Source organism: Mandrillus leucophaeus, unplaced genomic scaffold (genome assembly GCF_000951045.1).
Source record: "Mandrillus leucophaeus isolate KB7577 unplaced genomic scaffold, Mleu.le_1.0 Scaffold571, whole genome shotgun sequence".
Lineage (NCBI taxonomy): Eukaryota > Metazoa > Chordata > Mammalia > Primates > Cercopithecidae > Mandrillus > Mandrillus leucophaeus.
The window spans coordinates 1,292,229-1,300,307 of record NW_012106153.1 but is presented as its reverse complement, the minus strand read 5'-3'; positions in this window follow the sequence as shown (position 1 = coordinate 1,300,307).

Below are 8,079 nucleotides of genomic sequence, written 5' to 3'. Positions count from 1 at the left end.
TGACGCTTACTGGCTTGAGTCAGGCATTTCTGTCGCACATTGTGCAGTTTGCTGGAGGCTGCCTAGGTTTCCTCACTGAGTGTCCCAGACAAACTGGGCAGTTGGTGAATGAGCTGAGGTGATTTCAAGGGTGGCTGGCAAAGGTGCCATTCTTTTGTTCGTTCATTCATTCATTCATTCATTCATCAAACTGGGCAGTTGGTGAATGAGCTGAGGTGATTTCAAGGGTGGCTGGCAAAGGTGCGTTCATTCATTCATTCATTCATTCATACATTCATTCATTCATATATACGAATGGAGTGGCTACTATGTGGCAGGCACCAAGTGCTGGGATGCTACAGGGAATGAGCAAGTCAGGTGGTCACTGCTCATGGAATTTACTCTCTGGTGGTGGAGATGGGCAAGTGAGCTGACAGCTAGACACTGTGAGCTCTGTTCTGTAAGAGAGGGTGTGCCCAGAGAAGGACACCCAGTCCTTGGTGGCTTTGTTAGCCATTTAATATAAGAAACCATTTCTACTCTGCGCCAAACATTATGGTTCATTATCCCACTTGATCCCCACAGCAGTCCTGTGAAGAAGGGTTTCTGATTTTGTTTTTTCTGAGTTTCCATTTTAGTCATCTCAGCTGCTTTTTTCAGCCCCCTCCATGGATCTGCTCAGAGCTGGCCTCACTCTCGGGACTTACCTTGGGCAGGAACCGCCTGGGGCCTCCAAGGCACCTGCCTCTTCCGTCACCCCAGGCGTTTGTGTAGATTGTTAACCTTGCAGGTCCCAAGGTTTCCCAGGAGTGATTTTTTTTTCCCCTTTCTGCCTGCTTATTTTTGACATGTGACGTTCTATAGTCTTTGGTTTCCACTCTCACAGCTGATGCGGATGCTACTGGAGACACTGAGATGGCCAGGTGAATTGGCTGGATGAGCTAAGTTTCTGGAGTCCTTGACTGGAACCCTGCTATACTGCCCGTGTGGCCTCATTAAAGGGAGTGTGTAGTGAGGCCTGAACCTCTAGGTCTAACCTGGAATCTTCAAGGCCGTATGACCTTGGCTAAGCCCCTCCCCACGTTTGACCTATAGTTTCCTTGCCTGAACCATTAGGGTGTTGAGCCCTCTGATTTAAGATGCTGTGATTCACGTGGCTGTCTTGTGGATAACTGGTAACAATGCTGAGTCACCTTGACTTTCACTGGCACTGACCCAGGACTGAAACAGGGCCCCTCTGGTCTGCCCCATGGGGCCTCTTGGGTCACCCAAACTGGCTGAAATATGGGAAGACTGCCACTCTCTCTCTAACTCCCAACTGAATTGTCATCTGAGCTGAAGAAAACTCTTCCTGCAAGGAATGTATTTCTAGAGAATTGGTCCTCTTAGCATTTTCAGGGTTCTTTCATCTCAAAGGCAGATGCACCTCTAGATAAGCAACTACCCTTTTAGTTTGCCCAGGTCACCTTGGAAAAAGCAGTCTGAGGCCAGCATAAGTGAGACCTTGATTTATGGAGGGACTCGTGGTGCCAATGGGCCCACACGCCCTGCAGTCACATCATTCCTGGGCTTCGTGGGGATTTGGGGAGCTCAAAGTTATGGAGGAATAAATTCCTGGGCGGCTGTACCTCCGCCCTGGACTTTGGGATTCCAGAAAGTCACAGCTGCAGAAGGACTTAGAGATTTTCATGGCCTGCTCCTGACATATTTTCCCAAGGTGTCCTCGTGATAAGACCCTCGGTTTTTTTGGTTTATTTCCATTCATCTAGAGAGTGACATACTGCTTTTCACCAGACAGTCTGCTAGGCACTATGTTTATACTGAACTTTATCACTTACAACGGTGTTTACATAAACAGTCTCATTTAGTCCTCATAACAACACTTTTGGATTGGAAAAGCTGCCCCTATTTTCCAGACTTTCTCAGTCTTTGGACAGCAGGAAAACTGAGCAGCCTTAGGTGAGCATTTTGCTTTAGGAGGTCTTTCTCCCCCAAGAGCTGGAAATCACGTCCGGAACTGAAAATTAAAACCAGCATGGCAAGGTGGCTCATACCTGTAATCCCAACACTTTGGGAGCTCAGGTGGGAGGATCGATCCCTTGAGTCCCAGAGTCTGAGACCAGTCTGGGCAACATGGCGACACCCTGTCTCTACAAAAAAATTTAAAATTAGCCAAGCGTGGTGGTGCACACCTGTAGTCCCAGCTACTTGGGAGGCTGAAGTGGGAGGATTGCTTGAGTGCAGGAGGTTGAGGCTGCAGTGAGCTGCGATCACACCACTGCAACTCCAGCCTGGGCAACAGAGCAAGAGCCTGTCTCAAAAAAATGAAAATAAAAAACAAAATAGAAAAGCATTATGTTGTATCAACTGTCATTTGTGCAATCAATTGTAGTCTGGTGTCTTGTAATTTAGGGCAACCTGGATGATTTCCCCCAGCCAGAGGGTGAAGCAGGGTTGGATTTAGGAGGAAATGTCAGATGTTGCTTGGGAGATTCATTTGCCTCTGGGAAAAACCCACTTCGCAGCAATAGATTGATGTGGTGGGGCTCTGGGGCCTTCCATCTAAAATTTAGGATTCCTTTTTTTTTTTTTTTTTTTTGAGACGGGGTCTCGCTCAGTTGCCCAGGCTGGAGAGCAGTGGCACGATCTTGGCTAACTGCAAGCTCTGCCTCCCGGGTTCACACCATTCTCCTGCCTCAGCCTCCCGAGTAGCTGGGACTGCAGGTGCCCGCCACCACGCCCGGCTAAGTTTTGTATTTTGTTTAGTAGAGACGGAGTTTCACCGTGTTAACCAGGATGGTCTCCATCTCCTGACCTCGTGATCCGCCTGCTTCGGCCTCCCAAAGTGCTGGGATTACAGGCGTGAGCCACTGCGCCTGGCCAAAATTTAGGATTTTATTTGCATTTGGCCAGTGGGCCTCGTCCTTTCTGTCTCTCTGGCTGTCTCCTGAGCATCTCCATCTGGGTGTCCCAATGGTCCTTTAAACCCAAACTATCTCTTACGGTACATCTCACCTGAGGAGTTTATACTTCTCTTATTAGCACCACCATCTACCTGATATCCAAGCCAGAAACTCGATGTCATCTTGGTTCTTCTCCCCGCCCCACATCCAACCAACTCCCACCATAGCCTCCAAGGCTCCAGGCTCCCCTGCTCCCCCGTGGGCCCTTCGAGTTGCTTCTGTTCCTGTAATACAACCTGCTCTGTTCCCCACCTCATTCCCCACCTCCATGCCTTTGCGTATGTCTGTGTCTTGGATTTGGAGTCTCCTTTCCTCCTTCATGTGGCAGACTTATCATCATTGAAGACTCAGCTCCAACTTTTTCCTCCCTTAGGAAGTCCCTCCTTGACTGTCCCTATCAAAGTATCCTCTGAATATGCCATCCATGACGCAATACCTGCTTTAACAATGACCCATTCATATGTCTGCCTCCCCAGACTGTGGGCAATTTGAGGGCTTGACCCACTTAACTCTCTTTGATTTTCTCCATATAACTTATTGCTATCTGCAAGTTTGTTTTTAATTCTTTTTTTTTGAAACAGAGTCTTGCTTTGTCGCCCAGGTTTAAGTGCTGTGGCATGATCATGGCTCACTGTAGCTTCGAACTCCAGTGCTTAAGTGATCCTCCCACCTCAGCCTCCCTGGTAGCTGGGACCACAGGCATGCACTACCATGCACAGCTACTTTTAAAAAAATTTTTGTAGGCCGAGCACGGTGGCTCACGCCTGTAATCCCAGCACTTTGGGAGGCCAAGGCAGGTGGATCACTTGAGGTCAGGAGTTCAAGACCAGCCTAGCCAACATGGTGAAACCTGTCTCTACTGAAAATACAAAAATTAGCCAGGTGTGGTGGTGGGTGCCTGTGATCTCAGCTACTCGGGAGGCTGAGGCAAGAGAGTTGCTTGAACCTGGGAGGCTGAGGTTGCAGTGAGCTGAGATCGTGCCACTGCACTGCAGCCTGGGCGACAGAGTTTTTTTTGAGAGACGGAGTCTCCCTATGTTACCCAGACTGGTCTTGAATTCCTGGGCTTAAGCAATCCTCCTGCCTCCCAAAGTGCTGGGATTGCAGGACTGTGTGTCCGTGCCTGAACTGAACTAGTGTTTTTTTTTTGTTTTTTTTTTGTTTTTTTGAGAGGGAGTCTCGCTCTGTCATCCAGGCTGGAGTGCAGTGGCACAATCTCGGCTCACTGCAAGCTCTGCCTCCCGGGTTCACGCCATTCTCCTGCCCCAGCCTCCCGAGTAGCTGGGACTACAGGCGCCTGCCACCACGCTTGGCTAATTTTTCGTATTTTTAGTAGAGATAGGGTTTCACCATGTTAGCCAGAATGGTCTCGATCTCCTGACCTCGTGATCTGCCTGCCTCGACCTCCCAAAGTGCTGGGATTACAGGCGTGAACCACCGCGCCCAGCCGCCTGGACGGTTTTAAATTTTTTGTGAATATATTTATTGTCAGAGCCTCCCATGACGGATGTCAAGGACTCCCAGAATTGGAATAGACAGAATTGGCAAATCAAAATGTCAACCAGCCAGCGGCACAGCCCCTTTCTAGCCCCTACTCCAGTCCCATCTATGATCGTTCTCAGAGAAGCCTTGTCCCTTATGCTAGGGCACTCGGTGGTCATCTGTACTAAGGTTCATGTGGATATTGGGGTGACTGATGATGGTAACTGACACATTTGGAGGACGTACTGTGTACCAGGCACCATGCAGAACACTTTGGGTACATGTCCTCTCTCTAATCATTTCAGCAAAGGCACAAAGTAGGGATTACTATTCTTCATTTACAGTTGAGGCAACTGAGCCTCAGGGGGGGTCAACGTCTCACTGCAGGTCATCCAGCAAGTAGGTCAGCCTTTTCTGAGGCTCCTGGGAACATGGTGGTTGCAGCCACTCTGGTCCACCTGCAGAGGGTGCTGCTGCCTCACAGAACTACCCAAGGCTCCCTACCAGACCTTGCCAACCTGCCCTTAGAAAGGCCTTATCTAAACTCTCTTCCCTCATCCCATGCAAACCCCACCATATAATTAGACTTCTCAAAATATTCTCTTCGAGTGGGATGGGGACAATCATAGGCTACGGTCTTCTCCAATTTCAAGAGCAGCCTCTGTGGAACTCCCGGAGCAAAAAGTCATGAGCCACCCCCACTCCAGGTGGAGCTGCGTTTCATACAGCTGAAGTCAGCTCAGCTGCTGGGACTTAGCAAGTGGTCCAGGGCCTTCTGGGGACTGTCATGCTGCTGGCCCTGTAGCAGCACACACACACACACATACATTTGGAGTTCACCCACCCTGCTAACCTCTGCCTCACTCCCAGATGCCTGCCATCACCAGCATACTCTCAAATGAGCAGTTAGTTTGTTCCTCTGGATGTGTATGAGTGGGCGCTTTGCAAACACGGTGTATTGCCATGATCAAACGCCCTTTCCAGCTCAAAAATCTGGATTTTGAGCACTGTTTCTATCAGAGACAGAGCCATGCAAATGAAATGCAAAAATGAATAGTGATAAATATTCATGTGTAGCAGCTAGATGTCAGCCGACTGGAAACACAAGTCAGAGAGCTGCAGAGTGTTAAAGGCAATTTGGCCTCTTAGGGAGGCTGGTAGCTAGAATGGTTAAGGGTGCAGGCCTTAGGGATCTGAAATCCTGTTATATCAGCCATTTGCTCTGTGATCTTGAGCAAGTTGCTTAACCTCTTTGTGCCTTCATTTCCTATTGTGCAAGGTGGTAAAAAAGAAACAGAGTCACATTGCAGGGAGGAGAGTTAAGTGAATTAGTGTCTATAGGGAGCCATCAATCTTAAATTGGTAGTGGAGAGCCCAGCTGGGGGAAGGAAAGAGGTAAAAGATAGCTGTGCCTTATTAGGGGAAATAGATTATGCTTATCAGAATGGGAAGACTTCAGCATACATATGATGTCAAGGATTTCAGGCAGCTCTAAAAATTATTTTAGAATACTGTACATATGTAATTAAATTCTCACTATGTAAAAATTTCAAGCAATATAGATAAAGCTTAAATCCCCTCAGTCACACTTCCTTTCCCAGGGGTGAATGCTATTGTCAGTTTCATGGGATTGCTTCCAGATTTTTTTCTTTGCATGTATTTACATATGTATGTTTCTATAGAAATCCATGGCTTTGCTTGCTGTTATTATTTTATTTTATTTTATTTTATTTTATTTTTAGACGGAATCTCGCTCTGTCACCAGGCTGGAGTAGAGCGGTGCAATCTCGGCTCACTGCAACCTCTGCCTACCAGTTCAGGTGATTCCCTTGCCTCAGCATCCCGAGTAGCTGGAATTACAGGTGTGCGCCACCACGCCTGGCTAACTTTTGTATTTTTAGTAGAGACAGGGTTTCACCATGTTGGCCAGGCTGATCTCGAACTCCTGACCTCATGATCTGCCTGCCTCAGCCTCCCAAAGTGCTGGGATTACAGGTGTGAGACACTGTACCTGGCCGTTTTTATTTTTAGAAAATACAAATGATAATATACATGTTCTGCAAGCTGCCATTTTTTCATAAAGTGCTGTGTCTTGGAGGTCTTTCCATACTAGTATGCATAGATCTGTTTCATCATATGTGCTGCAGAATATTTAAAAGCAGGGCTGTACCCTGGTTTGCTTATTCCTCAGGCAATTTCTTAAACATGTTTTCCCTGTGAGTTTAATATCAATAAACAAACATGTTACTGTCAGTTTCCTAAAATACAGGATTGATCACGTGACTGCAGTGACCTCACACCTTCAGAGGGTTTCCAGGGCACCAACCCTAGTGTTTCCAGCATGACTGCAATCTATATTTTAGCTACTCACTATAATCACAATTTCGCAGACGTATTATACACCTGGACCTCTTTGTGTCTCTACTCAGCTTGGCAACCCCTCCTCCCCTCTTTGCCTAATCATTCATTTCTACATTCATTCGGCAGTCATTCATCTTAGCAGAAATGAACACCAGGCTATCCTTGGTCATTCTTCCAGCAGGAAAGATGTGTGTGTGTGTGTGTGTGTGTGTGTGTGTGTGTCCACAGATTTTTGTACGTTATTCATTCCTCCATTCAGCAAGTATTTATCAGGTGCCTATTCCATCAGTGTGCCTCTCTGTTTTCCTGTCTGTCTCCCTGACTCGGCTGTCAGCTCCTTGAAGGATGAGATCATGTCTCATACACAGGGCTTTCCAGGGAGAACAAACACCCTGGTTCGCCGAGCGTAGTTCCGGATTCTCCTGTTGCCCTGGTGGAATTATTTGTAGGGCTCCTCTGAGCTCTCAGAAATACCCTGGTTTAGATGAAAAATTGTAGGATCACTGGTTTTACACACCGTACACTCTTGGCAAATGTTAATGGAAGAAAGTGAACGGATGGATGAATGAATATAATTTGCTTTCCACGATTTAGAGATGCCATCTTCCTCCGAGCTGAGGACTAGAGAGAACGCATACTGAGCTACATAGAGAGCATTTCATTATGGGCTTTATTGCCTTAGAGGAGTTTGTAGGAATCCTATAATCGCTAGACATCTAGTTGCAGGTAGAGGGGATATCTTGTTGATAAGATTCTTCTAATAGGATACCTGACATGCTAAAAACTGACTGGTGCAAAGATAAGGTAACATTTGTGAATGAAAGAATGCTAAACTTGGGTTAGGAAGCTGTTTCTTTTTTCTTTTCTTTTTTTCTTTTGAGACGGTGTCTTATTCTATTGCCCAGGCTGCAGTGCAGTGGCATAATCTTGGCTCGCTGCAATCGCCACCTCCTAGATTCAAGCAATTCTCCTACTTTAGCCTCTCCAGTAGCTGGGATTATAGACGTGCGCTACCGTGCCCAGCTAATTTTTGTATTTTTAGTAGAGACAGGGTTTCGTCATGTTGGCCAGGCTGGTCTTGAACTCCTGACCTTAAGTGATCTGTCCACCTTGGCCTCCCAAAGTGCTGGGATTATAGGCATGAGCCACGGTGCCCGGCTAGAAAGCTGTTTCTGAGATGTAGTCAAGAGCAGGAGCTCAGTGGGTGGGCTCTGGAGCCAGACCACTCAGGTATGAATCCCAGCTCTGCCATTTCCTGCTGAGTAATCTTGAGCAAGTCACTTCCTCTCTCTGA